The sequence below is a fragment of the Sycon ciliatum genome, chromosome 6 (assembly GCF_964019385.1).
Source record: "Sycon ciliatum chromosome 6, ocSycCili1.1, whole genome shotgun sequence".
Classification (NCBI taxonomy): Eukaryota; Metazoa; Porifera; class Calcarea; order Leucosolenida; family Sycettidae; genus Sycon; species Sycon ciliatum.
This window is the reverse complement of record NC_088648.1, coordinates 18,352,027-18,362,693: the sequence shown is the minus strand read 5'-3', so window position 1 is coordinate 18,362,693 and position 10,667 is coordinate 18,352,027. Positions and strand designations below refer to the sequence as shown.

Below are 10,667 nucleotides of genomic sequence, written 5' to 3'. Positions count from 1 at the left end.
AGTCTTGCAGGTTTGCCGAGTCGAAGGTTCGATGGACTTCTCGTGTGCTCTGGATGGCAGTCGTGAGTCAGTCAAGTGTCAAATAAAGTCGGCGGAATAGCGCGAGCTCCGGTGTGGGGAGCAATCCATTTCTTAAAATTAATACAGATTCGGTAGTTGCTACTGAATTCTGGGTCAAATTGAATCCACTGTCGTCACCATAGTCAACTGTAAAAATTGAATCCACTGTCACCTTAGTCAACTGTAATTATCCGGCATCACGTGAGTAGACCTGCTCATGTCAAGTGCTAGTCTGACAAGTTGCCACTACCGTGACTCCTGTACTAGGTTGATGTAGCACTGGGCAAACACCATGGCAACCTGGCACGCCGGGAGGATTGCTCTAATTCCATCTGGGTCTGAGGTCAGGTCTTAGACGGAGTCATCTCCATGGCAAACGCCGTAACTCTGGCGGGCAGCCAGTTTTGCAAACGCGTCCACTGGACCAAGAAATCAGATAAGTTGAAAACAGTTTGTAGGATGGTAGGGTGGGGACGGTGGCTTTCCAGCTTCTGAACCAAACTATGGCGAAAAGTTTCAGAATTCTTTCGAAAAAGAGCAAAAATTTTACCCGCTTCTGCTTCACCTTGCAACTCTCTGTATATGGGGCAGTGTAGCTCACACCCAGTCTGTATGGGGCAGTGTAGCTCACACCCAGTCTGTATGGGCAGTGTAGCTCACACCCAGTCTGTATATGGGGCAGTGTAGCTCACACCCAGTCTGTATGGGGCAGTGTAGCTCACACCCAGTCTGTATGGGCAGTGTAGCTCACACCCAGTCTGTATATGGGGCAGTGTAGCTCACACCCAGCAGGCCACTTGCATCTCTACGTGTTGGCTGCAGTGCAGGGTCATATCAGCAACACCAATCGGATCAACACCAGCAGAGTACATTTCACACTTATGCTCATACTCCTGCCCATCGATAGCAAACAATTTAAAACTAAGTTGCATTTCATACACACACACACACACACACACACACACACACACACACACACACACACACACACACACACACACACACACACACACACACACACACACACACACACACACACACACACACACACACACACACACACACACACACACACACACACACACACACACACACACACACACACACACACACACACACACACACACACACACACACACACACACACACACACACACACACACACACACACACACACACACACACACACACACACACACACACACACACACACACACACACACACACACACACACACACACACACACACACACACACACACACACACACACACACACACACACACACACACACACACACACACACACACACACACACACACACACACACACACACACACACACACACACACACACACACACACACACACACACACACACACACACACACACACACACACACACACACACACACACACACACACACACACACACACACACACACACACACACACACACACACACACACACACACACACACACACACACACACACACACACACACACACACACACACACACACACACACACACACACACACACACACACACACACACACACACACACACACACACACACACACACACACACACACACACACACACACACACACACACACACACACACACACACACACACACACACACACACACACACACACACACACACACACACACACACACACACACACACACACACACACACACACACACACACACACACACACACACACACACACACACACACACACACACACACACACACACACACACACACACACACACACACACACACACACACACACACACACACACACACACACACACACACACACACACACACACACACACACACACACACACACACACACACACACACACACACACACACACACACACACACACACACACACACACACACACACACACACACACACACACACACACACACACACACACACACACACACACACACACACACACACACACACACACACACACACACACACACACACACACACACACACACACACACACACACACACACACACACACACACACACACACACACACACACACACACACACACACACACACACACACACACACACACACACACACACACACACACACACACACACACACACACACACACACACACACACACACACACACACACAACTGAAATACCTGGGCATACATGTACTACATAGCTGCTACCATGTCCAGTTACAGCAGGGAGTAGGTATTTCACTACTCCCTGATTGCAGTACGCGTGAAGGCATGGACTGAAGGTGCAGACTGTTCAACGAGAGCGAAAAGCAGCACAAAAAGGTACATCACTACCTAAGCTGGACACGAACCCAAACATCTTGCTTCCATAGACATACCAGCTAACCGCTCAGCCACTGGTGATTTGATATGGACTGTCACACAAAATGTTGTATAACAACATATCAACACCATGTAGTTTGCCAACACAGAATAATCTGGGGCCGGAGTCCAGACCAAACACACCACTCCTGTGTCTTATCTGTCAGTGTATAATTATAGTGTACCGGTATGATTGTATGAGTCAGACAAATAATAAGAAGCATGTACGCACTCGACATGGCATTCCTCCAACTGTTTTTCAGGAGACAATGTGCAGTGAAGGTCTGGGGACACATTTTTTTATCTTCTTCAAAAATAGGAAAGATTCAAGTCCACTCATCAGACGCCATCGCATTGTGGGTACATCTCGCACCAGTAAGACAGAAGGACATACAAGCAGATATGCAGGTGGATGGGCATGCAGCCAGCTAGGCCGACAGACATGCAAAAGGAGAGACAAACAGACCTCAGCTCACACAGAGCAGCAGGCAAGAGACATATTCCAAATAGAAACAGTGACATTAATATGAAATACCCAAGTCCTGGCCCATTGGCAAAAAGACGAAAATCTAAACACCGCCGTAAAAATTGACTGCGGTCAGTCAGCGGTATATCAACGCAATGTAACAGAAAAAAGAAGATACATGCAAAGGATTTCGGTTCATTTTCTGACTAAATTGATGAACATCCACATCTATGATACTCCTCGCTGACACACTAAACTGGTCTGACACAAGCGAAGAACAATTCGGATGTTTGAATTGTCCATGACACATTCACGGTCAAACAAGGAGACATGCCAGGCCATGAAGTACTTTTAAATACACAGTTCCAAAATGATCTCAACTTGCTGCTACGGAATCAGCGAGGTGACCACGCTGATACATGCTACCAGGTGTGGCAGAAAGAGACCGACATGGCCTGGGCGGCATGATAATACAGTCAGACCTCACTTATCCGGTCCTCTTTTATCCAGATCCCTCGCCATCAGGAAGAAAATAGCTGGTTACAGATATACAGCAGGCGTGATGCATCTGACATAATCAGTGTTCGATTATCCGGTTCCTTGGTCTATCCGGATATTTTAGTGCAAAACGGATGTGTGCGGTTAAGGGAGGTCTGACTGTAGGTGGAGATGAGCCAGTGGGTCTTGAGGAAACACATCGCCAAACACATGACGCATGATCTATAGACCATGCTTAAGAGTTGTTCAGCCGCTTGGAGATGCACATACCTCGCCGTCTTGAGCGGTGAACCTCGTCTATAAACATAAAAGCAGAATCAAGCAAAGCACAAAGGCACAACAGGCAATATTGACGACAATGAAGATAACACTTCACTACTCACGCCTGCACATGAGTCTTCTTCCTGTCTGGGTTCACCCAGTTATGCTCTTTTACACAATGCTTTCCATCTTGGATTCTATATTCTTTGTCCTCGTGGGGAAAACTGAGGGGTGGTCACAAAAGGTGTTTTCTGTCCTTCCCGAAGCGAATATTGTTCATTTCGTGCTCGCACCTCCTTCCCAACCTGACAAATGAACCCAGATTGCTACACTGGACGAAGAAAACCGTACCTGCATGCATGTACCTGTATATATACAGTGTCGGCGGACTTGCAATTTTGACTCACAGCAGGGTGTGCAATGCAGTGCTTGTGCCATCATACTACTGTTATCGACGAATCATATTGGAGCTGGTACGGATATTTTTTCAGCTGGCAATGTCTTTTTCAACGTCTGTTCAAAATACAGGCAAAAGTATACCAATTTTATAGGATTAGGAGAACCTCAATTTGTTTCTCTTTTCAGGCAGTTCACTTCCCCATTAATCCCAAAAAGTGTACTAGTGAAAACTTTCAAGATGATGTTCAAGAGGCTGGACTGTGTCTTTCTTCTCATATTGTAACATGGAAAATGTGGGCACAAGTTATGCGATCGAGTCCACCAACTAAACCAGATTTTGAACAGTCAGACGTGCACAATCTAGCACAAAACTGACAAGGAGTGCTGAGACATTCCACAGCATGAAAGTCAGCTTGAGCACTGCTCGATAGCGCTTACCAACGACCTTCCAACTTCGAAGGTTCATGGATATTAATGCCAAATCCAAAGAGGGGAAGGTAAGCGCCATTGAGCCGAGCACAAGCTACGTTCCAAGGCTTCGCGGTATGCTGGCCTGGTGCGATAACGGGATGGCAAGACCAGACAGAACGGTCAAACCGCAATTCGACAACGCAAAGCAACAACCACCGAACTTGGGAGGCTCAATATTATGAGACATGAAATATGAGGGGTAACAAAACGAAAATGCCGATATCCTACAGTACCGTACTTTGTGCTGACAATGATGAACTGACTAATTGCAATGACATGCACAGTATCACATGACCACTGTTTCGCTGTATTGTTCATCACGGCTCTTCAGGTGTGCATAAGGAACTCAGATAGTGAACCACAAAGAGTGTGCCCACATTTTTCCATGTTGCAATGTTTCCTTGGCTCACCATCTGAGCTCTTCTTATAAATTATTAGTATCATCGTATTCTTGTCTCAGAGGATACTGTTCACATAAAAAAACTTACTTCAATTAAAGGAACTGCTTGGACCTTCTTTTCACCGAGGAGAAATCGTTTTTCAGATCGCCATTTGTGGAACGCGACAGCTGACATCGATGCAGTACCAACGCCCAGCCAGGATCTGTGGCCCGTCAGAGTTAATAAAGTCACTCGTACGTGCAGGGACATCGTGACCTGAAGAAAAAAAACCCAACAGCAATAGTATACTAGTGATTGAATGGAGAAGTTGGAACAAAACTGCCTTTCTCTGTTCAGTGGGCACTTTCAGAGGCAGAACATCACACAAAACATAGAGAGAGAACTATAGAGGGAGCTAGTGTGAGAAAGAATGACAGAGGTCAACAGAGAAGTAGAGTGAGAGGAAGAGAGGGTGGAAGAGAGAGTGAGAGGGACAGGTAGAGAGGGGGGGGGGGGGGGGGGGTTGGAGCTGTGTTGCGACTCGGAGTAAAACCCTGAAATAATGATCATCAATAGGCAGGTGATTACCAGGATCGTAACTTGCACACATATCAGGTGTGGTGACCTTGCACCAACGGCGTTCTCATAGCTGATATTTTGCCTAGTGACTATGTAGCACCAACGGCGTCCTCATAGCTGATATTTTGCCTAGTGACTATGCACTACCTACATGCACATGTATGATGGACATTTTCTGCTGTGGTCACCGGTCTACTGTAGAAGTACAAATTTTCGTTTGGAATTAACTTTCGTTATATTCGTTAGGGGACATGGAAACACTAAAGTTTGTATCAAACTAAAGTTTTTTTTCTGCACGTTCGGGGTGACAGATCTCGACTAAAAACGAAATTTAGTACGGAAACAAATTTAGTACGCAGCGAACCTCCTGGTGGAGTGAGCTAACGAAAGATTTTGTGAACGAAATGTGTGCTTAGACAGTACGCTGACTATACACGAGCTAGCGCCTGTATGTAACTACCTATGACAATCTGAGGACAGCACAGCTCATCTTAAAGGGGAAGTTAAGGCAAAAATTAAAATTTCACCAGTTGTAGTCTTCGGGGTGCTGAGTCGAATGGTCTTGGTCCGAGAAAGCTGAGACGCTCCCTTCCTACTTGAATCCCAATCGAACTCGCGCACTTCCACCGAAACTGGGTGACTGCGCCCTACTAGATGGGGATTTCTATGCAAAATGTCACTAAAAGCGCCATTTCGTTCTTATAAAAGCACGGATGACCGCGATTGGCCCATATGTTGTAGTCTTTTGGACGTTGAGTCGACTGGTTTTGGTCCGAAAAGGCTGCGATGCAGCGTTCCTCCTTTATTCCCAATCGAACATGGTTGAACAAGCGGTCACGTGCTCCTGGGTGCCCAAATCACCTGGTCACCACGCCAGCAGGCGACAACTTTCACACCAAGGTTCAACTCGAGTGACAGGACTGCACCCAAAAAAGGTCAAACAGGCTAGTAAGTTGTACTCTGCAGGCACGGTGACCAGCTGACTGGTGTACGCAGGAGCACGTGACCGCTTGTTCAACCATGTTTCGATTGGGAATAAAGGAGGAACGCTGCATCGCAGCCTTTTCGGACCAAAACCAGTCGACTCAGCGTCCAAAAGACTACAACATATGGGCCAATCGGGGTCATCCATGCTTTTATAAGAACGAAATGGCGCTTTTAGTGACATTTTGCATACAAATCCCCATCTAGTAGGGCACAGTCACCCAGTTTCGGTGGAAGTGCGCGAGTTCGATTGGGATTCAAGTAGGAAGGGAGCGTCTCAGCTTCCTCGGACCACGACCATTCGACTCAGCACCCCGAAGACTACAACTGGTGAAATTTTGATTTTTGCCTTAACTTCCCCTTTAACACCATTAGGGTGCGCAAAAACACAGCTCTTCCGTGTTGCTAGTGCCGCCGGTACATGTATCTAGGAGGTCGGGTCAATTTCCCATCCGTGTAAGCGTTTTCTATGGGATTACGATTTTCGAAGCGTTTTGTCTGGAGTGGTATCGTATGCACTAGTTCGGCACTCATCACGAGGCATAGCACGATGACGTCACTCCGCACAAAGCATAGTGCGATTACGTTACTAGTACTCTAAAACAGAGCATGGCACGAAGTATGCATATGTCGACCAGCTACCTAGCCAGACCTGTGTTACTTGTAACTAGTATCGTGATCACGTGACGTGACTCCCACCGTGTCTTAGCTTCACTGCAATTTACCATTGTATCAACACTACCCTGATATTACTAACAATGTAATTTTAATGAAGTTGGTTGTTCCAACGACGAACACGCGCTTCCTGCCGAACTGGACACTTGACTGACTCGCGACTGCCTTCCGGAGTACACGAGGAGCACGTCGCACCTTACACTTGGCAAACGTGCAAGAAAGCACCACTCCCTGCTCAATACTGTTCGGCGGTCTCTTGCTGTCGACGCATCTTTTCACAAAGTCAGTGAGTCTGCAAACGACGGGATGTTTGCTCCGTTGTTTCTTGTTATCGGCGTAGCCATTTGCAAGCACACTTTGCATACACATACATTCTTCCAAGTTGCTTCAAGTTATGATCTTGCAGTTGAAAGCCCTATTCGAATGAAGTGGCTAGCTGTTTTTGATGGTACGGTACGGGACATGTACCGGGATAGCGCCCTGCATGCCGTTGTCAGGCACAAATACCGAATCAAAGCGGTGTGGATCCTGCCTACCGCCAGACGTTACTAAAGATTTGCATAGCTACGGGAATTAAAAGCTGTTCCGTTGACTGAACTGCGCTCATTATTGCTGAGAGTTCGTTGTGAAGGGATAGGAAAGCATATCTTCCGCAGAGGCTGACGGTAAGTTCTGAACCTGACGCCAAGTCTTCTCAGTATTGACATCTAACAGAGGGCCGATAAATTTTCATTCTTTGTTCTTCATCTTCTAAATGGGACAGCGAGTTCAACGACAGTGGAGGCTTCCCGTTACAACCCTATGTGCAAGTTGTTGGGTTGACAGCATGTCACAAGACAACGCGTTGTTCAACCAATCGTGAGAATCAAGAATTTAAAAAAACCAAGCAAGGCTTATCTAATACCATACCCCTGTATGTGTAACCGAGACGGAAGTACAACGATGCAAGAGACATCCCAGTAAAACACCTGTGACCAAAGTGGTCTTCAGAGGTAAGCAGTGACTACCGATTGCCAACCTTTCAAATTCCAAATGTTCCGTCATGGCTAACACGGTGACACGATCCGCACAAGACTCACTCCAGCCATAACCAACCGACCCGCCCTCAGGTGATCTTGAAATGTTCACTCTCGCGCTAACCTGCAGAAACGGAGGTTTAGGGCTCATCTTCCCGGCGTCCCTGTCAGCTCAGCATTGTGATCCTAAAGATATCATCCAAGCACTCGTAGAGCGCATCTTGCTTCAGGATCAATCCCTCGACGGCATCCCTCACAACGCCAGAAAAGCAAGGCAGATGCTTCATCCTACGCCCGCCGTGCACGCATGGGCCATGCCAAAATCCATCAAGTATAGCTGCCCGACTGCCATGCTTCGGGTGCTGGAACGGGCTTCAGAGAAGGCAGCCTCTAGTTGGCTTACCTGCCGCCCGCTCTGTCGCTATGGGTCGTCCTCCACAAGCAAGCTTTCCGCGGCGCACTTCACCTGGGCTATGGTTAGATACCAACTGGACTGCCCTCAAGCTGCGCATGCCGTACTTCCTTCATATTAGAACACCATTTGTCCTGTCCGATTGCTGGCTACCCCTCCATGCGTCACAATGACCTCCGTGATGTAACAGCATCACTCCTGAAAGACGTGGCCCACGAAGTGAGCACCGAACCTTCGCTGCAACCACTCACCGGTAAGACCTTGCGTCATCGCACAGCAATCTCAGCTGATGGCGCTCGCCTGGACGTGGCAGCAACCGCATATGGGGTGGGCGTTTTGAGATGACATTACACGAAATTCGCGTCTTTAACCCGCATGCGCGTTCCAACCGCCAGCAGTCACTTCCGGTAACATACAGAACAGAAGAGGCGATCGTATGAGGAGCGAATCCGGGAAATAGAGCACGCGTCATTTGTGCCGGTAGTCTTGAGTGCATCAGGAGGATTTGGCAAAGCGGCTTCTGCGCTCTACAACAGAGTTGTCTGTATGCTTTAGGACAAGAAAATAAGAACCTTATTGGACAGAACTGGCCTGGATCAGGTCAAGGGTCTCTTTCTCTTTTGTCCGCTCAGCAAATGCTAGCCTCCGTGGACATTGCGCCACTCAACCGAAGTCCAACGGAGCTTCTGCGGACATTCCCGCTGTGCTGGCCGCAGCAGGATGCCACTTTTGATCGTCTGGTTTTGGAAATCTAGCCCAGAGTTTCATTTAATCCATTTTGCAGTTCCTCCCCACCCCTTTTTAAAGCTGTCACTTGGTATAACTATCTGTCCCGGGGGAAATTGCGGAAAAAAATCGCAAAAAACGCGGGGGAAAACGCGGCATATGGCATAATTTGCGGTGAATTTGCGGTAAATATGGGGTAAATATGCGGTGAATAATAGTGATGTGCGGCAATTTTCAGTGAGTACATGTATGTAGTGAAATCAATCAGTTACAAGTCTCTGGTGTAAGCACTCGTCATATTTGAGTAAAAAGCCGCCACGATGAGACGTTGCTGACCGAACAGTGCACTGTGTGTACGTGTAGTGCAACAAAAAAGTTCAAAAAACGCGGGAAAATCGCGGAAAACGCGGTCTTTTAAAAAATCGCAAAAAACGCGGAAAAAACGCGGCCGCGGAATCGCAATTTTCCCCGGGGACAGAACTATGTACTGTGCTAGCAAAAGAAATCCAACCTCATGAATAAAATGGCGCGCGCGGGGGCGGGGGAGGGGGGGGGAGGAGGAGGGAGGGCGCTACGCAGCCCTAGCACTACTCACACTGCAGGTCTGTGCACTCAACCGCGCCGCTACTTTATTCATGAGGTGTCGGATTTATTTGGCCAGCACTGTATATCTACATGTAGATTTAAAAAACAAAACATTTGTACTCACTGCATGCATCACCGCGTCGAGCCGCTCACCCGCTCTGTTTAGTATTGTCCACTGTGTGGCGTCTTCCTAGTTGGCATTTGGGTGGTCCCCGTGGACACTAGTACATGTAAATGTACATGACTAATAGACTATTGTACACAAAGTGTCCGAAGTCCTTGCTGTAAACAGTCCTCAATACCCTAACAAGGTGTCAGCTTGGAAGTTACTCTACATTGTACAGTTCCATGGCAGTACTGCCAGTAGTTCGCAAGGTCCACCATTGCCCGCCGGCCGCGCGCGTACTTGCTGAGACTAAGGACCGACACTGCGTCGCACTGGTAAGTTAGTGCACAACGTCCACTGTGATGCTGCTGCTGTTGCTGCTGCAGCAGCTCAACCATACTGCCACTGCATCGGTTGCTATCCGGACTACTGAAATTTTAGCGACTGCCTTGTGTTATGTTCACGGCGCCTTTTCCACGAGTGCACAAAATAAATCATTGGTAGACCTCGTCGAGCGTCTGAATACGCTAGAAAACTGCAGATACACACAGTCTGAGAATAATTAGACTGAGTTAGAGCAGGAACCATTCTTCACCAGCGGCAGCTACAAACATAGAGTCACGATGGATAACCAGAAAGTCCGTTTTGAAAAAGAAGAAAGGAAGAGAATGAGCAAGG

The 10,667-nt window shown here is 47.7% G+C and overlaps 1 long non-coding RNA gene across 1 annotated transcript; it reads right to left on the bottom strand.

Moving 5' to 3' along the window:
* Positions 1-2,610: 2,610 nt before the first annotated feature.
* LOC135818878 (uncharacterized) lies at positions 2,611-10,667 on the bottom strand. The gene is made up of 3 exons (XR_010553799.1): positions 10,008-10,667; positions 5,015-5,182; positions 2,611-3,692 (listed from the first exon to the last, which is right to left on the bottom strand). It is a non-coding gene; the product is annotated as an uncharacterized LOC135818878 (long non-coding RNA).